This window comes from Macrotis lagotis, chromosome 2 (genome assembly GCF_037893015.1).
Source record: "Macrotis lagotis isolate mMagLag1 chromosome 2, bilby.v1.9.chrom.fasta, whole genome shotgun sequence".
NCBI classification, from domain to species: domain Eukaryota; kingdom Metazoa; phylum Chordata; class Mammalia; order Peramelemorphia; family Peramelidae; genus Macrotis; species Macrotis lagotis.
Window position 1 is genome coordinate 116,770,754 of NC_133659.1, and position 27,671 is coordinate 116,798,424.

The window sequence follows — 27,671 nt, forward strand, 5'->3', positions numbered from 1 at the left end:
ACATGACCCATTTCCCTTAAATTCTCTTCATACCATATGGATATTAACAAAATCCAAAAAGAGGTCCATCTGTCCATTCACTCTCCCTTAACTTTGTAATATGACTAATTCATCCTTTCCTTTTCGGTCATATTTCTCAGAAGCCCTTCATAGCACTTCTTCCACACAGTTTCTCAACTATGATATGTGAAAGCTTAAATTGTGCCAATTACATACCTTTCCACTGACTTTGGAAGATGTGTCCCAACTTTGGATTCTTTGGATCCTACAGTATTCTGTGACTGGACTCAAGACAACAACACCAGTTAGTGAGGAGACAAGCATTTATCAAGAGCTTATTATATATCAGGCATGATATTAAACACCAAGGATATAAAGAAAGGTATTTTAAAAAATGATCTGCTATTAAGCAACTCATATTCCCTTAATAGAAACCATATGCGTTACATACATGTTACATTACATCACAAATATACAAGATATACATATTTATATATATATACACACACACATACATACAAGTGAAATGGAAGGTATTCTGGGAGGAAAAGAAGGGAAGAGGAATGAACTGGGAAAGGCCTCCTAAGTGATATTTGATATGAGTCAGAAGGCTCAGCAAGCAATCAGAGGTGAGGAGGGAGGGTACTTCAGGTAAGACAAAACAGCCTGTGCAAATGTATGAATTCAGGAGCTAAGGTTTGGGTATGTGAGGAACAAAACAATTGACCTGTGTGGCTGAATTGGAGAGAGCAGAAAAGTGTCCAGAAGAATAACTGTGTCTCAATGATGGACCTTAGTCACAACAAGATGCTTCAAATCATTAAAAGAATCATGCAGCTTCCCAGAGGTCAGCCTTCTCTCTTCTTCCTATTCAATTCTGAGACCAGCTCATTATTCATCTGAAGATTTTTTCCAAGATAAAAGTAAAGATAAAAAAACTGAGACTCAGCAAGGTTAAGTGACTTACCTACTAATTCAGCCAGAAAACTGACTAAATTATTAAACATTTCCAGCATTCTGAGCACTCTACAAAGTGCTGGGAATACAAAGAAAGCAAAAGAATTCCTTGAGGAGGCTCACAATTCAATGGCAACAACATAAAAACAGAGATATACAAACAAGGTAGATACAGGATAAATTTGAAATAATTAATTTTTAAAAAGGCACTAGAATTCACGTTTTTTGCTTTGCTTTGGTTTCTTTAGTTTTTTGCAAGGCAGTGGGGTTAAGTGGCTTGCCCAAGGCCACACGGCTAAGTAATTATTAAGTGTCTGCCCAAGGCCACACGGCTAGGTAATTATTAAGTGTCTGAGACTGGATTTGAACCCAGATACCTGACTCTAGGGCCAGTGCTTTTATCCACTGCGCCACCTAGCTGCCCCCTGAATTCACGTTTTTCTGCTAGGACTTGAAGGAAATTCACATAGATAATAAGCATTAGTGTCAAGACTCACAAGCAGGACTTCTAATTAAAACAGTACTCTATCTATTGCATCATGGTACAGCACAGAGGGTCAAACCCAAGAATATAATTGAAAAGTATGGGGGCGGCTAGGTGGCGCAGTGGTCCTGCAGTCAGGAGTACCTGGGTTCAAATCAGACCTCAGACACTTAATAATTACCTAGCCGTGTGGCCTTGGTAAAGCCACTTAACCCCATTGCATTGCAAAAAACCTTAAAAAGAAAAAAAGAAAGACATGAAAAACCACTACAAAAATGTGAAGTGAACACCACAAAATTGTAAATACCATGCTTGACCTTCATGAAGAAGAAATAAGAATGTATATCTCTCTCTTTCTTTACAGGGATGGGGCGGGAATGATGGACATGAAATATTGCATATGGTATAGTCAACCTTGGTAGATGAATATTTTCCTGTTTATTTTTCCTTTTTTTTTATTCTTTTTTTTTTTTTACAAGAGATGCCTTCATGAATAAGGGAACAAACAAGGATATATTCTGAAAGAAGAAGTATGAAGAGTATTGATTAAAAATATAATGTGTTGCCAATCCAAAGAAAGAGAGGAGTTTAATATTTCTAGCATGAAAACCATCAATGCCACTGTAAGGTGAAGAAAAGCAACAAGATAAAATAGAAAATCTTCTCTTGTCAAAGAAATGGACTGCAAGAAAAAAGGCAAGAGTTGTGTGGGAAGAATAAAGTGTATTTATACTTAGGAATAGAGGAAAAATGAATCTAACTTGGCTGGTTGTCATCTTAACCACAAGCCAATTTCAGAGAATTCCTGGATCCATAGAAACTACACACCAATCTTCCTATTCTCAATCTCTTCCCAATCTTAACCTAGAGCAAAAGCCTGGGATTCACTTAAAATACTGTTTTTTTATTCTGTCTTTTCACAGGAAAAAAAAAACAGAACTAGAAATGACAACATTTATTGTTTCCTTCTTCTTTTATTCTAAACTTACTGATTGCCAAATAAAGTATGTGTGTACAAATACGTGCATATATGTATACACACAAATATATAAAATGTTCTTTTTATTTGTCAATTGTTAAATTTAATATATATATATATATAGAATGTCCATTTTATTTGATATTTGTTTTACATAAATACAAAAAGAGGATCGCACATCAAACTGTGTTCTCTAACACCTTGCTTTTCTTTTTTAAATACTCAGCAAACTCAGCAAGTAATTTTCAAATCTGTCCTGCTTGTCTGATTCTTTCTAGTCTATCTTCTGTTCTCTTGTGTATTTTTTAAATGCTTCAATGACCCTCTTTTTTCCTTTATTTTCTTTTTTTGGCAAAACCTTTTCCCTAATTTCATTCCTCTATACCATAGTCCCTAATTTAAAAAAAGAAAAGAAAAATAAAGTCCTTCTAACTACTATTAAAGTCAATTCAAACATTCCTATATCATCATGAAGAGAAATATATACTTTATTATATATTTTACAACCATTTCCTCTCTGACAGAAGGAACTTAGCATATTCCATCTAGACTTTTGGATGCCTGGTTGGTCATTGATAACATTCTTAAGCCTTCCCAGGTTGTTTTTCCCTCTTAAAATGTTGATGTTATATCAACTGCTGTCCCAGTTCTGCTCATTTCAATCTGCATCAGTTCATACACATCTTCCTATGATTTTCAGAGAGCATCCCTTTCCTCATTTCTTACAGAACAGTAATATTCCTTTACCTTCAAGCATGCCTTCCTTATTTTTTTTTGTATAGTAAAAAAGAGCTAGAACTAGCTATTATTGTGTCAATGAATTGTAGACTTAAAGTGTATAAAACCTCCTACTGGTAAGAACTACAATTTAATTAGAACCCTCCAGGTCCAGGAAATACTATCACCAGTGTGAGTCAGGAATAAACACTCAACAAGAAATCTGTGCTATTTCAAATCAAACTCAATAAACAACAATAGGTAGTTACCTACTTTAGAAGACCTTTTAATTGAGTAGGAGTGAAATTTTCAAACTGAAATAGGGATAAAAATGCTTCTTTAAATAGCATGATATGTCTTGTTTTAATATACTTTTCGCACCAGTGAGAACCACCACTTCATGTTTCTTTAAAGACAAAAAGAAAATCAACTAGGCTGTCATTCTCAGTTCTGAGCTTAAAAATGTGCTCTGTAATTTTCCATTTCAGTCTTATGCTCACCAGTTTAGAAATGTGCTTTGGTCCTTAACAAAAATATTTATGCTCTGAAGTATTTATTGCTTCTGCATAACTAGGTCCCAGTGAACAGATGAAAAAGGTATCCAAGAGGAAATCTGGAATAATAGTGCAGAGTGTTCTGTGGCAGAAGGTCATACCACGGAACATACTTTATAAATGTAACAGGATAGGGTTGGAATCAGAGAGAGGCATAGCACAGCTTAGGGAGCTAAGCCGGGATCCAGAAGTCAGGAAAATCTGAATTCTAAACCTAACTCTTCCACTCTCTTGCTATAAAAGATCTTAATTAAATCATTGAACCTCTAATGGAACAATTTTTCCATACTACTTTTCCTTCATCATATAAAATTTAGAAGATTTAGCTAAAAATTATTCCAAAATGGAATAATGCATCCAATAAGTATTTAGAAAAAATAATTGTGTTCAGTTTTCTCAGTTGTAAAATTAAAGTTGATGCAACTTGGTGATTGCTAAAGACCCTTCAAGAGTCAACTTCTATAAAATCATGGAAATGATATACCTACCTCTTCATGCCAAGTTCACTTTCATATCGCATCTTCTTCATATTCGGATTTCTTTTGTGAACCTTTGGAATTCTCTAAATCCACCACAAGTGCACAGCAATTCAACTTTCTAGTAATCTCAGCTTGCTAACTTTATAATGTCATACATATTACCTTGATGTCTCTCCTGACTTTTTTCCAACTAAAATTTTATATATATATATATATATATATATATATATATATATATATATATATATATCCCAAAATTTAATTCAAATATATTGGACTAAGCTAGAAAATTTAGAAAGTAAAAAAAAAAGTCTCTGGTTAGTAATAGAGCATCAGAATAAGATGGTCAAGAAACCATAAAGATAATCTGAAATGGCTGATTATATCACAAGATTTGCTTCAGGTTGTGACCACTTTTCAGAAATACTTTGTTCACAGTCTGGTTAAAATAAAGAAGGTTATTTTGAAAAAATCATTTCAAGTCTGGAAAATTTCAGTAGTTTCTGAACATGTCAAAAATCATTACTGGGAAATAAAGTGACACTAAAAAATTGGCAATAAACTGTGCCAATTTTTGGTTTGAAGTGATAGAAGAAATCCAGAATTATAACTGGAAAAGTATTTTAAGTCCAACTTAAAGACTCCTTTTCTTAAATCCCACTTTTTACAAAACCTACATGTAAGCAGTTTTCTTCTGAAAAACTAACCACCCATTTTTCAAACCACCACCATTAATTATCCACAATTCACCTATCTTCCACTTTCTAAAACACCTCTTCAACTACTGCATTTCTTTTCATAACTTTACATTGATCCTTTGTCTTATTTTTCTTAGCTTCCTTATAGATTATTTCTTAAACTGAAGGAGTCTATATTCACCTATCATTCTCTTTCTAAAACACCTCTTCAATTACTGTATTTCTTTTCACAATTTTACATTGATTCCATGTCTTATTTCTCTTAGCTTCCTTCTAGATTAATTCTTAAACTGGAGGAGTCTATGAATTTGAATAGGAAAAAAATTACATCTTTATTTCAATATGATTTATTTCTTTTGTAATTCTACATATTTTATCTTACACATTGAAAATTTACATCACCAAACTGTCAAATGAGTTCATGATAAAATAAAAGTTTAATAACTCCTTGTTATAAATGCTATGGGACTACTTTGGGAATAAAGGCTTTTTGGTTCTTCATATTTAAAATACCCTTACACAGATAATATAAGAACCCACTTTTGGAGGGGGAAGAGGGTGTCAGAAATTATGACATTAGTGAAATGAATTCCCAGCATAAAAACTTCTGTTTATCAAACTCCTCTATAACTTACATTGTTATTCAGTCATTTTCAGTCATCTCTATCTCTCTGCAACTCCATCTAGGGTTTCCTTGGCAGGGATTATCATTCCCTCCTCCAGTTCATTTTCAGATGAAGAAACTGAGGCAAAGAGGGTTAAGTGACTTGCCTGGGGTAGTTTCCATGAGAATTACTTAGTACTCTAGAAGAAGTCTTGCCCAATACCACACAGTCAGTTCATGTCAAAGTGAAGACATGAATCTAGGTTTTCAGATTTCAAGGCAGATGCTCTATTCTCAATTAGGTTGTGTCTGCAGGCTACTATATACATATCAAAACCAGGGTAATGAAAGTCCAGGGTAATGAAAGCAAATAGCAGAAGACAAAACCAGGGTAATGGAAGTCCACTGGGTAAAATTCCAAAGAAGTAGTCTGGTTGATAACATTTTGAAACTCTTTAGTATTTTAAGTCATAGTGCAAAGTAATGTTGTATATACATAATGGTGCTAAAAAAAATTGAATACATTTTTACTGAGCACCGTGTGCTAAACATTATAAAGTCATCATGGAAGACAAAGATGCAATAAATAGCTCATCCATTAGGGAAAAGGTAAACAAATTATGATCTATGAATATAATATAATATTATTGTGCTATTAGAGATGCTTAAAGGGACAGTTTTAGAAAAACCAGAAAAGACTTATATGAGCTGTTGTCAATGAAGTGAGCAGAGCCTGGAGAAAAACTTAAACAATAGCAATCAAATATAGTATAAAGACAAACAACTTTGAGAGACTTAAGAACTCTAGTCAATGCAACTCAATGACTAGCCAGAATTTGAGCAGAACTACCCACTGAAGAGAGGTGATAAACTTAGGATGAGGCAGCTAAGACTTCTCATCTCTAGGTCTCACTAAGGTCTCTCTTCCTCTTGCCCTCACTCCTCCTCTTCCTTCCTCTCTCTCATCTCCCTCTTCTTCATCATTCTCTCTCTCTCTCTCTCTCTCTCTCTCTCTCTCTCTCTCTCTCTCTCATATTTCTGTCAAACACTGACAGCATCTTCTTTCAGTCATTTATTCTTGAAGTCCTAAGTTGGAAAGAACAGAGACCATCCAGTAGCTGAACAAGCATCCCCATATCCTCACCGACAGCTTTCAAGTATTAACTTGGAGGGTTCTAGTTAGGGGAGCACTAGCAACCTATTCCACAATTTCACTCCTTTAGCAAACACTAATTAAGCTCTTAATACTTAGTTTCTTGCTTGGGTGGGGCACCAGGGGTAAAAGAGAATAAAAACTGAAAAACAAAAAAACAAACAACTCCTGCCCTCCTCGAAAGATGTAGAAGAGAGGAATGGAATCCTAACCTGTGTCACTTTCATGTGTAAAATGCCATAAGCACACTGTGATCCTACACTGGCAGGTAACCTTTGCTACCATCATTGAAGGAAGTAACTTTTGTAGAGATGGGGTCTAACATTTTTGGCCAAAGCCAACATCACTACCAACAACAACAACAACCACAGAAGAACTGCCATCTTTCTGGAGACAAAATGTAAATAAAGAATTTGTGAAAATAAAACAAAGACAGTGCCCTAGGAAACAAAGTCTAAAATTTGCAAAGCAGATAAGAGCTTTATCTAGTTCAATCTAGTTTATCTAGCTCTAACCTCCTTCTGGACCTCCACTCTCTCATCTCCAGTTGCCTATTGTACCTCTCAACAAAATGTCTCACATCCAAATTCAACAAGGCTAAAACAAAACTCATCTTTACCCCCAAACCCTCTCCTCTTCCATCCTTACCTACAACTGTGAAGGGCACCACCCATCATTTCAGTTGCCCCAGTTCACAAGCTAGGTGTTACTACTTTCAACTCCTCAATTCATACTCACCTCATACCATATCCAGTCTGTTACCAAATCTTGTCCTTTCTACCTTCACAAGGTCTCTCTCTTCTACATTCTTGTTTCCATCAACAAAGCTACTACTCTGATGCACGGCCTTCATCACTTCTTGTTCGTACTACAGCAACAAACTTCTAGTCGGCATCCTTGCCTCAATTTTTTCTCACCACAATCCATCTTCCACTGAGATGTCATAGTGATCTTTCTAAGATGTGTTTATAGCCATATCATCCCAGTATTCAATAAACATTAGTGGTTCCCTATGATCTTCAGGATCTAATATTTTCTTTTCCTTAGGTTTTTGCAAGGCTGTCGGGTTAAGTAGCTTGCCCAAGGCCACATAGCTAGGTAATTATTAAGTGTCTGAGGTCAGATTTGAACCCAGGCACTCCTGACTCCAGGGCCGGTGCTTTATCCACTGTGCCACCTAGCCGCCCCTAACATTTTGTTTTTTAAAGCCTTTCATGGGTCCTTTGTACCTTTCCACTCTTCTTTATTTATTTATTTATCTATTTATCTATCTATCTATCTATGTATCTATCTATCTATCTATTTATTGCAAGGTAATGGGGTTAAGTGGCTTGCCCAAGGCCACACAGCTAGGTAATTATTAAGTGTCTGAGGCCAAATTTGAACTCAGGTCCTTCTGACTCCAGGGCCGGTGCTCTATCCACTGCGCCACCTAGCTGCCCCCTTATACTTAACTTTGTACTCTACAATCCAGTGGCAACAGCATTCTTAGTCATCCTTACAAACACTATTCCATCTTCTGACTCCAAGACTTCACCGGTTGTTCACATGCCTGGAATGCTCTCCCTCCTCCCAACTTCTACCTGAAAAGACTCTTAGCCTTTTTTGTCTTCCCATTTACACTGTGTGTATGTATATATAAAATATATATATTATATATATATATATATATAATATATATTATACGGACAAAGGTATTTGCATGCTGTCACCATCAGAAAGTGAAAGAAGGGACTTTCATGTATTTTTGCCTTTTTTTTGTAACCCCCCCCCCCCAATGATGATAATGGTAGAGGAAATCTCATTGTTAGTTTCCCCACAGTGACTGAACTCACAGGTCCCATCATTGTTTAGTCCCACCCCCAAAAAATCTACAAGAGACATATAATTTTCCACCCTTACCCCAATATGACCAATGATTAAATTGTATATCAATTATCCTTAGGCCCCTAAAAAATGTTAAGCCTCCCCAGAGCCAAAGGAGTAATGTCATTAAGAAAGAAAAGTCATCAATAGATTGCTCCAAAAGTCTGCTATACTACAAGTCTCATACTTCAGAGACTACTCAAGGGCTTTCATCAAAAAAAAGCAGCAGCTTTCAAAGGTACTTAACCTTCCTCTTCACTCCTCCTTTACAGATGGAAAATAAGCAATCTTAAGGTTCTTGACCAAGCCAGTAACAGACTGCTCAGGATTTCCCTCCAATTATTTGATAATCATTGAACCACAGGACTCATTCACAAGCTTCTACAAGCTTCTACTGAATGAGGTACTTCTGCCAACATATAAGTTATGTATCACATAATTAATGACAGTCTTTCTAGGTCTTTGGATGAAAGTTTCTAAAGAAATTCAAGATATATTTAAACATTATTATTGTTGTTTTTGTTATTGCTCAACGAGTCAATTTCTAGAAATGCTAGTTATAGCTGAGAGAGAGTGAGAGAGAGAGAGAGAGAGAGAGAGAGAGGGAGAGAATGAATGATGCCCATGGAAGAAATTAAGGGGTTTATTTTGCAGAACAGAAGACTGGCTGGACTCTTCTCAACCCCCTAGGACTGCTTGCAAGGGCTATCATAAGGAAGAGGGATTATATTATAGAGGAAAGAAAAATAGATGGAAGTTACAAAGAAGCAAATTTAGGTTTCATGTAAGGAAAAATTTCTTAGCAATGAAAACAGTTCAAAAGTGGATTGGACTTCCACTGGGCACAGAGACTTCCCTTAGAAACCTAAGATCTTTAAGCACAAGACAGATGAATATTTTGTCAGGTATGTTGTTGAGGAGATTTTTGTTCAGGCATGCATTAGATGAAATGCTGTCCAAGACCCCTTTCAGTTCTTGAGATTTTATGATTCTCTTATCTAAGGTCCTTTCTGATTCTAAAAGGTTCTATGTTTCTGATTACATTTTACTTAAAGGATAGGGTTTATATTTCTAATTTCAACTTGTGAGCTAGAGTTGGAATGAACATATTAGAAAAGAAGCTAGGTAAATGTAAAATTTTGGTTAACAACAACAAAAACAAAAACGGTGACCTAGGTCATAAGTATTATGTTCAGATGGGGAGGGGGAAAGAAAAGAGGGGGTGTATAAGAGGAATGGGGTGGCAAAAAGCATGTTAAGCTGAAAAAAGATATGGTATCTTTGATACAGTTGAGTAATTTAGAAAGTAAAGAGAATGAATCCCATTAAAACACAGGAAGTAGGCTGGAGTCATAAATCTGAAGCTTGGCTGCTTCTCTTCCATTCTTATCTCCAGTATGCAGTTGTTCATGTGCAAGAAAAGATAAACCTTTAAAGAGAAGGGGGAGTGGATGGGGGGAGAGAGACGGAATGAAAAAAAATCAAAATCAGAGTTCAATTCTCATTTGATGATAACTCATACTCAGGGGTAAACTACTTGGTATCTTCTCATACCAAAAGATTCAAGAGCTTTCTAAATCCTAAGAAAATAAGCTATCATTTGGTCCTAGAAAAAGGAAATCGGATAGAAACAAAATTCACATAAAGAAGTTGTCAGTTCTCAAATAATTTATTTGGTAGCTTGAATAATAACAAAAGTCTTTAATATTCAACCATATCCAAAATACTACATAGGATTAGGCTAGTCAGAGTTGGAAGGAACGAAAGGGAGCATGTAATGGTCTCCTTCCACTTTTTACAAATATAGAAATTAAAATCCTAAAAATTAAATCACTTTAAGCAAGTCATACATCAAAATAAATGATCCAGGCTTAAAGCCTGGTCCAGATTCCCAATCAATAGTCCTTCCTGTGTCCCATACTACTTTCTATCAGATCCAACTAAAAAGAGGTTTTTATTTTATTTTTAGCTCTAAAAGAAATACCATAAACTACTACTCACTCTTATTCATCCATCACATTTTCTTCACCTACATGGCTACCTTTCTACCTAGATCAGACCTTCATCACCTAGACTATTGAAATGCTCTTCTAAATAACAGTCTCCCTGCCTCCAGTCACTCTGCAATTCACGTTCTGTCAAAGTGACATTCCTAAATCAAAGGTCTAATCAGGTCACTCCCTACTCAGGAACTTTCAATGACCCCCCTACCCCACACCCACCCACTTGCTAGCTCTAGGATAAAATGTAAATTCTTCTCTTTGCCATTTAAAATCCTTCACCAATTTAGTTCAAATGTGCCTCTAGCAGACTCATTCTTTATTACTCACCTTCCTATAATCTCCGGTTCACCCATATTGGCCTATTTGTTGTCTTTTTCTCTCCCTTTATTTCAACATGTTTACATGTTGCTTTCCCTCTACTCCCAAAATACAAGCTCCTTGAGGGCAGACTTTTATTTTTTTCCCTTTGAATCCCCAGGCCTCAGACATGGATGTTGTTGTTGTTGAGTCATTCCAGTTATGTCTGACTCTTTATGATCCTACTTTGAGGGTTTTCAGGACAAAGATACTGGAATGGTTTGCCATTTCCTTCTCTAGGTTATTTTACAGAAGAATTGAGGCACATGTGTAATCCTGGGTAAATCACTCAATCTCTTAGTGCTGTAACTCTTCAAGAGTTTAAAGTTTTTGAGAAGGTTGGAACTGGTAGAGAAACAAAGTCTTCCCTATACCAATGAAGACCAGGTTTTATCACAAATGCATAGCATTTTCAGGTATATGAGAAGCCCTTAATAATTTTTTTTCCCTTTCAGTTGAGAAAAGCTTAATAGTAGTCCATAGAACAATGGAGCAGTTTTTGTATTACACTTTGTTCCCATTAAGAAATATCAAAAAGTTCCAGGAAACTCATAATTCTACCTTCAAACTCTTGAACCCAGAATCATAATCAATCATGATCACATCATCATTTCTGGATTCCTAGGTTCAGTTCTAATGAAATGTGCTAAGAGACTTTGGGAACAAAATCTTTGCCCCCAAATTCAGTCTCTAAATCTCTGTTCTGAGCTAGATTCAAGACAACAACCATTTCTATTTCCAAATTCACTCCAAGTGGCATTTTAAGGTGTGCAAATTCACCCATATTGGAGATACCTTTTCATTGAACCCAAAATGCAAAAAGTGCTACTGCCTCTATTAAAAGGCTATGCCTCCTTGATTCAGTCCCCTGGGAGACAAAGTCTCATCATATTATATTACCATGGCAGTTACTCCTATCCTAGGAAGACCATCACATAAATAAATGTATGTCATTGGTCACAGGAAGAATGAGAAAAGAGCATGGGGATTACTTTAAAAACCATTAACCTTTATCAAGCAAATTCAGGGATGTCTGAATTATGTCTTCTTGTATTCTGATAACAAGACCAGTCATTCAAATGATTGGATTTTTGTGTTTTTATTTACATGATTGTGATCATCATGTATTTGATCACCTGGTTTTTATTTATTGTGTTTCAATTCACATCTTTCTCCATTTCTCTGAATTACTCATTCAGAATTTGAAAATCTAATCTAAAGAAAAGTATATCTTAAGCACAATATTAATTTACTATCTTCACTATATCATAACAACTATCTTAAGCTTCATATTTTATCTTATATATTATATCTTAAGCTTGATATTTCTATCTCCTATTAATGTCCATCAAAGTAAATTAATTTTGATGCTTTAATTATATTTAAAGACTTAAGCAACTTTTATGTAAGACTTATAAGGAATCTTGTATTAACACCTCAATCCTTCAAATAATATTCTAGCACAACCATAATTCCTATCATTTACAAAGAGATAATGAAGCCAAGTATCTAACTCTGGGAAGTTTTCAAAATAACAAAGAAAGGCAAGACAGATGGCAAGACAGAACATGGTATAACAAGAACCCTAAGAACAAAATGAAGTGGCCTGATAGTTTGCTACCAGATTTTTCAACCTGCTACCTATTTAACAATCCACAAATCACTTTAACTTATATGGGCCTCAGTTTTCCAAAATGACAAGGGCAACACAGATTATCATTTCAGTGTTTTCTAACTCTAGATCTCATAACTAGCATTAGACATGAAAACTATTTCTCTGCTTCTTATTATACTCAGATGATTCTGTCATTTTTGTGTGTTGTGAGGCTATCTATATCTGAACTTTCTGGGGAAGAGTTTACAAAATCAATTCAATGAACAGTCATTATGGAGCTAAGATGATTATAAATCAGACAGTCTCTACCTTCAAGAAGTTTAGAGTCTAAAAGGAGAGATTAAAACTACACACAGACATATAAATTAGAGTTGGGAAGGAAATAAAGGGAAGAATTCTAAGAAAATCTCAGGGGGAGGGTGTGTCTGTCTGTGTGTGTGTGTGTGTGTGTGTGTGTGTGTGTGTGTGTGTGTGTGTGTGTGTTGCAGTGGATAGAGAGCTGGTCTTGGATTCAGGGAGTTGGGAGTTGAAATCCAACTTCAGACTCTTGACTCTAACTAGTGTGACCTTGGGCAACTACTTAATCCTGATTGTCTCACATCCCAGACCATCTCCAGTTGTCCTGATCCACACCTGGACACTGGACCTAGATGTCTCTGGAGGAGAAAGTGAGGCTGGTGACTTAGCACAGCCCCCCTCACTCAAATCCAATTCATATGCTTGTCAAGGCATCACCTCCCTGATGTTGTGATCTTCTTCAAAAAAGAAGGACAAACATTAGTATAAGAGAGAGAGAGAGAGAGAGAGAGAGAGAGAGAAAGAAAGCATTTTTAGTCAAATGGAATTACTGAAGGAAATGACACTTGGATTAATTTGTCACTTGTGATACTGGAATTGGTATAACTCATTTCAGTGACAGATAAGAAATATGTTTCTCGTGTTTGGGGATATATATATGTATATATACATATATATATATATATATTTTTATACAGGCTGGACAACAATATTTTGCACAGCACCAACTGAAAAATTAAAAAGTCAAACCCTCCTAGTAACATGTTCAAAGTTGTGCCAATATACTTTATCAAGGAACAAAGCAAAATGTTTGATTTACACACATCTTATAATTAGTGGACTGATGAAATAGGAGCTGACAATATAGCTGAGACATCAAAATACAAAGACTTTGAATCAAAGAAAGGTGATCTTTACTTTTTTCTGCACTGAGGAGAAAACTACTATTCAAAAATTATTCTTTCTCTAACATTAGGATATACAGTCAGAAGAATGAGTTATGATATAAGGAAATATATTTTTAAAATATTGCTTTTCCTTAAATCAAAACACATACAGCCTTCTTCATCAACATTATATAAGTAAGGCTACATATACTTGTATATTATATTTATATATTAAAGAGAATACATTTTTCTAGCATGTTTTCCTCTATGAAACAAACAGTTAAAAACCACAATGAACTGAATTTCTTCACCATCTTTTTTGGTCTTCAAATTTCTTAGAAGCATAACCAAACTAAGTACAATGTGTGTGTGTTGGTGTCTAATTGTGTCTCTATATGATATATACATATATGTAATATGTATGAAATTTTATAAATCAATACACATAACAAAATGGCAAAGAGATGTTCCCTAGCTAAGAAACAAGCACAAAAAAATAGTAAAGATATTCTTTAGTCCATTATGACTTTGTGAAATTAAATGATCTTTTAAAAAATTTTACTTGTAGGGGCGGCTAGGTGGCGCAGTGGATAGAGCACTGACCTTGGAGTCAGGAGCACCTGGGTTCAAATCCGACCTCAGACACTTAATAATTACCTAGCCTTGGGGCCTTGGGCAAGCCACTTAACCCCATTGCTTTGAAAAATCTAAAAAAAAATACTTGTAGACAAAAGGAATTACCTTCTCTCTTTACAAGGAAATCACATCCAATTGTCATTATTATAAAGTTTCTTCAAACCTAAAAAAAATGATGACTAAATGCAAAAAAAGAATATACAACTTTAAAAGGTATATAGTCTTAGTCAATAGTAGCAAATAGTTAAGCATTACTCATTCTAAGCACACAAAACTCAAACATGAGGTGTTATGTCTGGCATGTTGCTGTGGTTAACTATTAACTCCTGTCCCAACAACACTCCCAGCAACTCTCCTCCCTCTACCACCATCCCCCTCCTACAGCAAACCAGGCTGTTAAAAAAAAAAAAAGAGGAATGTCTCTCTAGCTTCCACAGATCCCTAATATGGTTAATGCCATAATCAGAGGGGAGAAAAGGATTCTCAGAAATCAAGACCTCAAGATATGCATCATTTTCAATTTATTTTGAAATCAGCAGGCAATATAAGCATCAATCTTTTAGCAGGCATTTAAGAAATAAAGCAGTTCTCTATAATTCATATTTTCAATGAATTATCCCTTTAGATACTTAATGCATGTGCTAATTAATTACACTTTTTTCTCTAGGATTTTTAATGTAACTTTTGAGTTTTAATGAGCATCCTGCAAAGTCTCTGTTTTGTCCCAGTTATAACAACTTCATTCATTTATTCAAAGAACATGATCAAAATTGTCCCTCCCCCTCAAAAAACTTGCCTTCTACTGAAGGCTATCAGAATCAAATATTCTGATAACTAGCGAATACCTAGTATATATAATTTATTTTTGCCTAAGGACATGATTTTTCTCTCAATACATTCAATTTTTTTTTTAGGTTTTTGCAAGGCAAACGGGGTTAAGTGGCTTGCCCAAGGCCGCAGGGCTAGGTAATTATTAAGTGTCTGAGGTCAGATTTGAACCCAGGTGCTCCTGACTCCAAGGCTGGTGCTCTATTCACTGAGTCATCTAGCCGCCCCCAATACATTCAATTTTGATCAATATATAGCATGGAAATAATGTAAAGATTATTAGATTGCCTTCTGTGGGGGGGGGGAGAGAAGAAAGGGTGGGGGAAAATGTGTGAAATTCAAAACTTTATCAAAAATGATAGAAACTACCATTGTATAATTGGAAAAACAAATAAAATATTTATATAATAAAGAATACCAAGTATTTATATAATACTTTATAAATCTCTTCTTACCTCAAAATAACTGTAGTAGATAGGTATAATTATTATCCTCATTTTAATGATGAGAAAATGGTTAAGGGACTTGTCCAGGATCATACAGCTACTGTCTGATGCTAAATCTGAACTCACGTCTTCCAGATTCCAGGATCAGTAATCTAAAAGTAAATTGCTTTTCATGCACAATATTCTTTCTGTTCTATTTTGTACAAAGAAATATCTATTTTGTTTGGCATTTGCTACATTCAGAATAAACGTTTTTAGTACTTAATAATAAAAAATGTTAGCATTCCATTTTACTCCTTATATAAGTTTCTCCCTCCCAAATTTTTTAAAATAATTTATTCCAAAGTGGGGGGGGGAATCCTGGAAATTAGCAAGGAAGGAGATTTTAGACCAAATCACCCCTAATTTTTCCCTAGCTTATTTATCTAAGGAATTACCTTCATTTTCTTTTCTAGTCTCAACCTCATGCTCTCATAACCAAATGGTGTCCTTTCTAAGATAACTAAGCCAAAATAGAGTACATTTTTAATATATTAATGTGTCATTCTAAGGGTCAGTTGAAACTTCAACTGCTTCAAAACTGATAACTATGTTCCACAAGTCATAGATAACATGGTACCCAATGGTTGAAGAATTGTTGGTGTCATGTTCCCAATCCTTTTAGGACTAAAAGTTAACTAGTAGTTAAGCTAGTCGATGAACCCCTCCATCTTGCTTGACTGAAAGGCAAAATGGGACAAAGACATCCTTTTTTTCCTAAGTTTTTCTAAGTTGTCTAAGTTTTTCTAAGATAAGCAATTAAGAAAACCTTGGAATGGCGAGAATTAAAACCATAGGACCATCGGAAGATACAATCATTACCGCAATTAGTAGAACTAACAAGCAAGAATCCTCATGTTTTGGTCCAATTTTAGGACACTGTCTCAAAAGAATTTAACCCAGTCAGTTTATTTCCTCTGGAAGTTTGGGTTAGAGGTAGGTCAGATGAAGGCCACATCAATGGATAGCCAACCTAAAGGAAAAAAAAAGAAAAATCCAAAAAGGTCCTGAAGAAAGCATTGAGTTAAGGTTAGAAAGGGTAAGTGGGGAAAACTTTCATTTTACCTTATACTATAAATTCCATGAAGGCAAGTCTTTGAGAGTCCCTACCAGTGCTTTACACATACTAGATTATGACATCAGATAAATGAGATAAGAATCTTCATTGAACTTGCCCCAGGCTTATTTTGAGGGATGACAGGGAACACCAAAGAGTCCTAATATGTCTCTATGTTTCTGATTGCATATTCCAAAGCAACATAGAGCACAGAAGAGCCAATTAATAGGTGAAATCATTAAGAGGTTAATAGAGATGAATAGATTGAGATCATTAAGTGGAAATGACTAATTTTTTAGGAAGCAATATATCAAATGTTTTGGTATCTTCCTGCCAAGAAGGAAAAATTACTAAGGTAACTGTATTGTACCATGTACAGATAAGATATTTCCAAACCATTATAAATACGTACACACACAGACACACACATGGAAAACTTAGATTCTTTCTGAATCTCGGTTTTCTCCTTTGTAAAAAAAGAATACCTTTCTAGGGCTGTGGTAAGAGACAATTGAGATGATGTAAAAAAAAATGCTTTTTTTCCAAACTTTAAAGAGCCATGTAAATGTTAGCTTTTGATTACTAAATTGAAAAGTACCATACAAATTTAAGGTGGTATTTTGAGTTGTTTCTCTAAAAGAGTATAAAGATCTATGCTATTCGTGATAGTTCAACAGGACCCACATTTGCCAAATGATTTGCTAAGAGTAGAACTGCAATCTAGGGTCAGGGAAATTCTAAATTAACAAATTCATGCTATTAAAATTTAGTCCATAACTTTAGAATTTTTATCATTACACTCTAAATAAATGACTTAAATGGCATCAAAATTACTTCTTTTCCAGTCACCCTTCTCCAAGAAGAACCTTTATTATCTAAGTTGTAAAGAGTACTTAGCCTAAGAATCCTCTATCTAACTCCCCCCAACAAAAACAAAATTGAGTAAATAGCATAGTACCTCCTTTCTCAAAGACAATGAGTGAGCAGGAAGGTCTTCCTCCTTTCAAGGAAAAAACCCAAGTATAACAAAATATTCATATCATTCTTTGTGATGAAACTAGAAACAAAGTGAGTACCTATAACCTGGGAAAGGTTTATGGTATATGAATAAAATGGAATTTATTATGTAGAAAGTATGAGAAATTCAGGAGGGAAAAACTTAAAACTCAAATGAACTGACATAAATCAAATAAGCAAAACTAGGAGAACAATACACACTGACAATTTCCCATAAAGTAAATGAAGAGCTCATTAAAAGAAAAATTGAGCTCTGTAGAAATGAATAATTAATGAAGACCCTGGAGACATAGCAAAACACTTCCCCCACAGTAGAAAAGTTGTGGGAAGGTGGAGATAGGAAGTTTAAAACGGCAGACAAGCTCACATTTTTTTCAAGTCTCTGTACAAGTTGTTTGTACTTAATTCATTTTTCAAAAAAGAAGGCTCAATGCAGGGGGGGGTAGGGAGGTGGAAGGGGGATGAATTACTGACAAAAGATAGAATACATCAACTTGACTTTTTTTAATCCTTAACTCTTGCATTGAGTAAATTCTATAGTAGTATGGGCAATATAATACAATACAGTTAGGTTGTGAAGTGAAAGGATCTGGGTTCAAATTCTGAATGCTGAATATTACGTTTCTCATAACCTAGACTAAATGATTTAACTGCTCTGGGCATCAGATTAAAATTAATATTTGCAAACTATTTACAAATTTCCCATTTTTATTCTAGCAACTCTGGGATAATGCCAACATCTCCATTTTTCAGATGAGGAAACTGAGACAGAATGGTTCAATGATGTGTCTGTGACTAGATTTGAAGTTAAAACTGTTCTGACTCCATGTCCAATATTCTATCCACAGTAGTCACCAGGTTTGCCAAAGCAAACTATTTCCTAGTCTTAAGTGGGGAGATGATAGGGTTGGAAAGTAAAATAACAGCATGTACAAATAAAAGTGAATGCAATATATACAAAGTAAATATAAAATAATTGGTTGGGAAGCATGAGCAATAGGGAAAAAACAGTTCTTGGAGCAGGTGGCAAGAGGTGAATATTTGATATATATATCCCTTTTCATGGGGTTTAAAAATTAACAGTGAGACTATTAAGTTTATTCTTTTTGAATTCACATTTCTTTTAATTTTCTATCCTAAAAACCAAAATAAGATATTCACCATCCTTAGGTATTTTGTTTTTGCTAAACAACAAATATACTTGCTAAATTGCAAATGAGCAAGAGAGTGTCTCATTTGGATTATAATGATCAGTTCACAATTAGGTTTACCACCTCTCCCAAGTTCACTAGGTGTTGCCCAGACATAGGCATTTGTCTGCAGGTACAACAGGAACTAAATCAAACGTGTCCCCTAGGGAAGTGGAATCACATAAAAACTTCCAAGCTCCCTAGAACTGGAGAAGGCACAGTAGCCAAGTCCAATAACCCAGTGAAAACCAATACATTCCTAAATTCCCTTCACTCCCACTCCCAAACAAAGCCACAGTGTGGCAAAGGGGATTAAAAAAAAACTTTCTTTCAGTAATTGTTTTTTTTCACTTGTGCAAATGAAGATGGGGGGGTGGGTATTTACAAAGCCAGAAATAATTCACAGTATTTCAAACAATCCTTTGAAAATGAGGTTTAGCAAATGAAACATGGGCATTCCCCAGACTTCCACTCAAGATTAAAAACAGTCATCCTTATGAAATGTATACAGGACATAAATGTTACATTTGTCAGAAACCCCACATTCCTGTAAAAAAAAGATGGTTTAATATGGCTATGTTGATTTTCCATCCTTCTTGCCAGATTAGCTTTGCAGCAGCCAAATACAAAATGTGGCTGTGGTCGATTTCTGTCCTAAGGGAGTACCTGCTATTGAAAAGTCCACCTAAGCAATCCAGACAGCAACCAAGAACTATAAATATTTATTTGCTATTAGTGACAGACACAGACTGAAACAGGAAAGGGTTTATGTTTGGAAGTATTAGTTTATCCCTGAAATAAAAAAAAAATCAATGGACTCCTCCCTTTAATGCACAAGTAAGCAATTCACACTAGGACAATGGCGTAAGATTTCTAGACTAGTTAGAAACAGTCTGTAAAAATAACACATATTTGTTACTATCCTATTCCAATCTAAAGATGAATGTCTAGAAAGAACATGTTTCCCTTCCAGCAGAGATTATAGCAAGGACCTGAGTAGAAAAGAAAGGCTTTCCTGTTCAAGAATTTATTCCTGATTTGCCCAAGATCACACAGCTAAGTAATAATAAAAGAACATGAGCCTTGAATCAGTTTGGGTGATGAAGATGAGAACAGATAAAGATTCTGCCTATACCCTGAATTTCTAAATGATAAATTTAAGTTTGATTTTCCTAGGGGAAATCACTAGATTTTAATGAAAGAACAATGATCATACCTACAGGCAAGAAATGAGTGACTATTATCCCAGACATTAGAGATGTTTATCACAGCAGAGACTAGGATCCCAGAATTAAAAATACAAAAGTATTTTGTGCTCCAAAAAAGAGAATTACATTTTCCCCTAGGCTTTTGAGGAAGAATAAAAAGCAGAAAGACAAGAACTAAGAGATCTACAAAGAGTCAAAAGAATATGATATTTAACATAAGCTCAATGAAGACAAGGACCATGTCTCAGAGCAGTTAGTATTCCTTTTCTCCACAATACTTAGCACAGTTTCCAACTCATATTAGGTATTAATAAGAATTTGTTTTGTTGTCTGAATTATTAAAAGACAGGGCTACTAGAGGTAGTAGTAGTAGTAGTAGTAGTAGTAGTAGTAGTAGTAGTAGTAGTAGTAGTAGTAGTAGTAATTCACCTTTATATCCAATGAATGCTCACAATCTTGTGTACTGTTTTGTATGACTTTTTGAGGTCATCATCTGAAGCTTTCCAGTGCAGTGGGTAGAGCTCAGGAAAGGCTCACCTTCCTGAATTCAAAACATGACCTCAGATACTTAGCAAAGTGTCTGACACATAGGTAAGCATTTAATAAAATGTTTGCTGACTTTTCCTGAGTGATATAGCTATTATTATCTCCATTCTATAGGTATGAAAATTGAGGCTCAGAATGGATTTTACCTTTACATTTAACTAGCTCTTTGCCCAGGGTCATCTGGTTAATGTCAAAAATAAAATTCTAACCCTTATTACAAATCCAGCATTTTTCCCACTAAACCAAACAGCCTCCCAAGGTAAACTCTTGCAAAAAAGACACAGATGAATCTTTTCCCCCTAAGAATGAAAGGATTTTTTTATTTGTGATGGGATTGGGGAGAATAAATGCACCAGCACTGCTTCTGCATTGATAATAGAGATTTCTATTCCCTATACACAATTAAGCAAAAATATAAATTTTAGGATAATCCCAGAACAAAACATCTTATTTTGATTCAAGTAGTTTTCCTCATTAAGTTAATCCTATTTAAGAAGCAGTTTTATATAGTGCTAACTGGATTAGCGTCATAGATAGGTGTCATCAAACTGATACCTACTAGTTACCTGACCATTAGGAGACATCAGCAAACAGTTGAAAAGATGATAGGTCCAGCAAGAGAGGATCTCACATCAAATCCTAACATTAATGTGTGACCTTTGACAAGTCGCTTAACTTTCCTGAGTTTCAGTTTTCATATCTGTCAGAGAAAGGATTTGGACTTGAAAACCTATAAGATCCTTTTGGCTTTAGATCTTTGATTCTATGAATCTCTAAGTCATTTAATCTCTCTGAAAATCAGTTTCCTTATCTATGAAATGGCATAAGATTATATCTAATTTCTTACAGTATTGCCATGAGGACCAAATGATCTAATGAATGGAAAGACATTGCAAAATATGCAAATTGATTTGTGTCTGTCCTTCTGATATCATGGAGGTGATGGTATGACAAGCAAGGGAATTGGATTTGAGTGAGGGGGTGCTCTGCTAAGTCACCAGTCTCACTTTCTCTTCACAGCCATCTGGGTCATATATGGCCATATATGAATCAGGATACTTAACAACAACTACTTCTTCTTCTACTTCTTCTTCTTCTTCCTCCTTCTTCTTCTTCTTTCTTCTTCTTCTTCTAGTTTTGTAAGGCAATGGGGTTAAATGATTTGCCCAAGATCACACAGCTAGGTAATAATATTAAGCACCTGAGGTTGGAGGGCCAGTGTTCTATCCACTGCACCACCTAGCTGCCCCAGGATACTTAACTTCTATAAGCCTTAGTTTCTTCATTTGTAAAATAAGGATAATAAAACCTATAACTCATATTTCCTAAAGGAATTTTTTTGAGGAAAATGTCTGATCTTAAAACAAATATATTGGGAAGAGGGAATTAATACACTGACTTTTTCCCAAAAAAATACAATTATGGCCATATATACCCATAAAAGAATATACAACTGAAGAAGACACATGATCTTAATAACTAATTGCAAATAATTTAAAAACCACTGATGAATCTCTTATCAACTTCTGACTGGTTTCATAAAACAGTTCACAGTATAAGATATCTTATGTTCTGTTCTAATAACAAAGCAGGAATTAGAACAGGTTAAAAAAAAGCAAATAATCCCCAAATCACTTATTCACAAAAACTAAACTCTCATTGATGAATCTTTTGCCCAGAGAGAAGCCAGAATCACACTGTTCAGACAAACCACCAGGAACTAAGTAAGCTGGGAAGTATGAAAGGGGAAATGTGGATTCTCTTTTACAGTTAGAAAATGCCTGGATTTGACTTCACAATGATGAATCTTCCTGTTTCTGGGCATATGTTCTCCTCACTGTGCCATCTAAATGCCCTCAGAGTTAAGGTAAGGTTAAGCCTTTCTTTCTAACCATTTGTCTACTTCCCATGAATAACTGATTCTTAAATATAAGAAACAGATAATTTGCATTCAAAAGGCACATCCAATTTTTTTCAAGTTCATACTTCTGATCTAGACTGCCATAATTAAACATAATTTTATTAATCACTTTTACCCATAGACACTGATTAGAAAGCCAGACCTTTAAAAAACTTTAAGTCTTGGGGGGGGGGGGGGGCAGCAAGATGGCGCAGTGAAAAGAGCACCGGCCCTGGAGTCTGGAGTACCTGAGTTCAAATCCAACCTCAGACACTTAATCATTACCTAGCTGTGTGGCCTTGGTCAAGCCACTTTGACCCCATTTGCTTTGCAAAAACCTAAAAAAAAAAAAAAAAAGTCTTCCAGGCAATAAGGAATGATTTCTATGAGAAAAAAAAACATATCATCTACAAAGACAACCACAAATTCTCTTACAAGGTATATGTCCCAAGAATGTGTTTGGTTTTTACCAAATAGGATAGTGGTCTCACTAAGAATACATCCTGTAGACTTCCTGTTTCTCTGCTAAAACAAGAGCTCAAATTACAGGACTCTGCCCAGTACTTTTGTCCAGCTGTTACTACTGAGATAGTACAGGCTACAAATCCCATCAATATTTGTCACTTTCCCAGAAAAAAATTTTTTTAGGTTTTTTTGCAAGGCAATGGGGTTAAGTGGCTTGCCCAAGGCCACACAGCTAGGTAATGATTAAGTGTCTGAGACCGGATTTGATCCCAGGTACTCCCTGGAAAAAACCTAAAAAAAACCCTAAAACTAAGACTTGCCATTGACCCTGGGATCAAAGAGAAATGCTTTAGCTACAAAGTAAATAGAGCATATGGCTATTTGCAAATGGGGGAATTTCAAGTCAGAAAGATAAAACTTAGACATGTCCTACTCTTAACCTGTCTATGATTGGCACCTGTGCTCTACTGACACTGACTGGCCATTTTCTGAGTTGGAATTATGCCTGTCCAACAGATGAGTGACAGTGAAGTTACAACAAGGGAGCAACAATGTACCTGTAATCTAAAAGTGACAGGTTTAAGATTCTGAAATACGAAAATTACAACTTAGCTCTAAATACCCCTTGAGAAAGCTGAAGAGGGAATAAATGTGCCCCTCAAAACCCTGAATTTAATTCATTCTTTTGACAACTATTTATTATGTACATACTATGGGCATTCTACTGTCCTAGGCATACTAAGATTAAAATAAAATCACCCTTTCAAGAAGTTTATATTCTATTGAGTGAGATTACTTCACACACACAAATAAACAGAAAGTAACTTGGGAGTAAAGACACTAAAGGGAGTAGGGGTGGAACTTTAAAATGACAGTAGGGGAGTAGATTATTTGAACACTCAAAGAGCACCCAAGCAACATGATGGATGTTATAGGTATTAGTTATTCAGGATTAGGAAGACTCAAACTAAGAAGATAGTGGATGGAAGCAGTTACTGTGGTGACAGTGGAGAAGGAGGTGCAGAAGGGAGACAAAGTCACTAATAATTTGTCTCCAGTGAGTTATTCTCTTCAGAAAAGCCAAGCTGTTACAGACCAGTTTAGGAAGTAAAAGAGGTATGGACAAATTTTCCCACTTTATCAAGGCTATACAATTCATAACTATTGGCAGTGACATTAATGTGTTTAGAAATTCTATCCAAGGGGGCAGCTAGGTGGCGCAGTGAATAGAGCACTGGCCTTGGAGTCAGGAGAACCTGGGTTCAAATCCCTCAGACACTTAATAATTACCTAGCCGTGTGGCCTTGGGCAAGCCACTTAACAATGTATTATTATATTTTCAACCAGTTCTACCCCACCAAATGGTTATTGATACTCTAATGAACTAGTTGTGTCTCACTTAAGAACTAATTCACTTCTTATATCCCATTATAATGGAAAGGTGCAGATGGCTTTTTCTTTTTCCTCTAGATCTTTGAGGCATTTCATTTTTTGGAAATTCAAATGTAGGAGGTAGCATATAACCAAAGAATAGTCCAAATAATAGATGTCTTTGAGAAGGGAATATCATTGCTATTTTAACATAAATATCTTTTTTTTGTTGTTGCAAGGCAATGGGAGTTAAGTGACTTGCCCAAGTTCACACAGCTAGGTAATTATTGCCTGAGGCCACATTTGAACTCAGATCCTTCTGACTCCAGGATCAGTGCTCTATCCACTGCATCATTTAGCTGCCCCCATAAATATCTTTAATGATCTAAAACTAGTAACCATATTGAGAGAGGAAAGATAAGAAGAGGCAAAGAACTGAAATAGATAGCCCTGGTAAAATGTAAATAATACAGGGCTGAGAATTTTAGTTCTAGTTTTGCCATTAACTAGCTGTGTAACCAACTTACATAAACCCCTAAACCTCACTAAGCCTCAATTTCTTCATCTGTAAAAGGGTAGTTTGAGAAAATCTATTATGATAATTGAGATAATTTGAGAAAATCTATTATGATAATTGAGATAATAAATATCTACATTATTAGAAAAAACTGATAACCTAAGTTCCTTTTGAGAAAGCACTGTTCTTTCATTTTTGTCTATATTAAAAATTTTTAAAGCAATCAAAGTATACCAAAAAATAAATGGGTAGAGATGAAATGGAATAACTATATCTATAAAAGCTGACTGGGATACTTGCTGGACTAGGGGTTAAATCTCCAAATTCCATTCCTTTGTTTACTTTTATTTGTTGGTTCAATATTTGGTAAGTGAAACCACATCCAAGCAAAAATATCACAACAATCATAATGACAAAACTTAGAAGGTTTAAGATTAAAGATATTTTCTCTGAAACTAGTTAAAACAGGAAAAAAGTTGACAACACAAAACAGAATCTAAACTAACACTGCAAATACACTGAAGATGAGATTCTTATTAAATGGTATCTTAACTATCTCCTCCATAGATTTACAGAATGATAGCTAACTATTAAGTTCAATTCAATGACAGAATGAATAGAAAATAGCTTCAGAATTAGGAAGATCTGATACCTATCCCACATTTGACTCATACTAGCTATTTGACTCTGGATAAATCAGTTAGACTCTCTTTTATAAAATTATTTTTTCCCTAAATAAATAAACTTCTTCATTCTCTCCCATCTCCCCTCCCATTCCCTACAAAGAAAAAAGACAATCCCTGCAAAAAAATATACATGGTAAAATAAAACAAATGCCCCCACTGCCCATTATCTGAAAATACATATCTACACATCTAATCTATCACCTCTTTGCCAGGAAGTGGGAAGTATTCTAAATCATCAGTCCTCTTCTATGATTGACCTTTGAACTTATCAGAGTTCTTAATCATTTGAAATAGTTGCGTTTTACAATGCTGTTGTCATAGTACAAATTATTCCATCTCTACTCACTTCATTCTACCTCAGTTCAAAGTGAGATCCAAGAGTCCCCTCCTCCTCCTCTGCCCATAGGTTATTTGTATAGCCTTCTACTTGCACCCAAGGAATTGTGAAATAAATTTCTTTTCCTCTTTTCTTCCCTAATAAAACTTTTTTTCTCTCTTAGGATCATCAAACCATAAGAAAAACCACTCTAGGTTCTCTATATCATTTGAACCCCTATATGAATTTACCTTCTGATAATTTTCCTGTGTTTACCTTTCTATACTTCACTTGGGTATTTCAAAATATCTACCTAGCCCTACTTCCTAAAAGTCATGAAAGTTCCAACATTTTCCCCTGTAGTATTACACTTAGTTTTGCTGAGTAAGTTATTCATGTTTGTAAGTCTGCATTTTTATCTTATGGTCTATTATATTCCTTGCTCTCTACTCCTTAATAATAGCAATGCTCAAATCCTGTGTAATCATGACTGTGGTTTTTTAGTACAGGTACACTTTCTTTCTCATTGCTAACAGTATTATTTCTTTGACATGGAAGCTCTGGATTTTGACTATAATGTTACTGGAAGTTTTTAATTTGAGGATTTCTTTCAGGAAGTGAGTGGAAATGCTTTCCCCATTTCCATTTGGTTCTCTGGTTCTGAGATCTAGTAAGTTTTCTTTCATGATTTCTTTTTTTTTTCAAGTAAGCAATCATTTATTATATACAATTTACTTGTCCTCAGCCCCGGGGATATAAAGAACAGTAAAAAAAAAACCCCAAACCTCAAACCCCCAAACCAACTAATCCCTGCTTTCAAGCTCACAGTCTAATAGGGGAAGAAACAATGCAAAAAACTATTTATTTTTTAATTTAATATTTATTTATACTCATTTGGTACAATAATGTTTTTTATACATTAATAAAATATTCTTATTTAAGAGTAAACAAAATAACCCCCCCCAAAAAAAATATAGACTCCCTTGAGCAATAAAGGGGAGAGAAAAATAATTAAAATTAAAAAAAATAGTAATAATTGTAGGTATGACCAGGTGGCGCAATGGATGGAGCACCAGCCCTGGAGCCATGAGCAACCGAGGCCACATCTGGCCCCGTACACCCAACAATCACCCAGCCGTGTGACATGCAAGCCACCCTAACCCCACTGCCCTGAAAAAACCAAAAAAGAAAAAAGAAAAAAAGACTCAAAATAAAATAAAATAGTAATAATAGTAGGAGTGGTTGGCAGACAGAGCACTGACCCTTGAGCCAGGAGCACCCGGGTCCAAATCCAGCCTCAGACACCCAACGATCACCCTGCTATGCAGCCCCAGGCAGGCCACCCAGTCCCATCTGCCCTGCACTCCCCCAAAATAACAATAATAAAAAAATGTGCTTCCGTCTTTGTTCCAACACCAATAACTCTGTCCCGGGTGGATCACATTCTTTATGGTAAGTCCATGGTAAAAGTTACTTCCATATTTTTCCACCATTGCCATTGCTGATCACAACTCCCTCCTTTCATATTTCTCCACTACCATGTACTCTATTTTTTCTCTCCTTTCACTCTGACTCTGCTGTAGGGTTGCTGAGTGGCACAGCAAACAGATCCCTGGCCCTGGGGCCAAGAGACCCCAAGGCCCCATACCACCCCTTAGGCCCAGCATCCACCTGGCCCTATGGTCCTGGACAGGCCATCCAATCCCAGCCCCTTGCAAGAAGTAAAAAAGAAAATGTGTTATATCTGACCACTCTCCCTCCATGGTCCATCCTCTCCTCCTTTATTCACATCCCCACCC

The 27,671-nt window shown here is 35.5% G+C and overlaps 1 protein-coding gene across 5 annotated transcripts in view; it reads right to left on the minus strand.

Moving 5' to 3' along the window:
* Nucleotides 1–27,671, minus strand: part of PTPN14 (protein tyrosine phosphatase non-receptor type 14) — a 251,889-nt gene that overhangs the window by 180,225 nt on the left and 43,993 nt on the right. For 2 of the 5 annotated variants that reach the window (XM_074222656.1, XM_074222660.1), the window contains exon 1: nucleotides 16,422–27,645. The exons of 1 other annotated variant lie outside the window; for it this stretch is intronic. The gene's annotated coding sequence lies outside the window, so the exon portion shown is untranslated. Of the gene's footprint in view, nucleotides 1–216; nucleotides 4,365–16,421; nucleotides 27,646–27,671 lie in introns of those variants that run through there. 2 more of the 5 variants (XM_074222659.1, XM_074222658.1) reach the window with 2 other exon arrangements.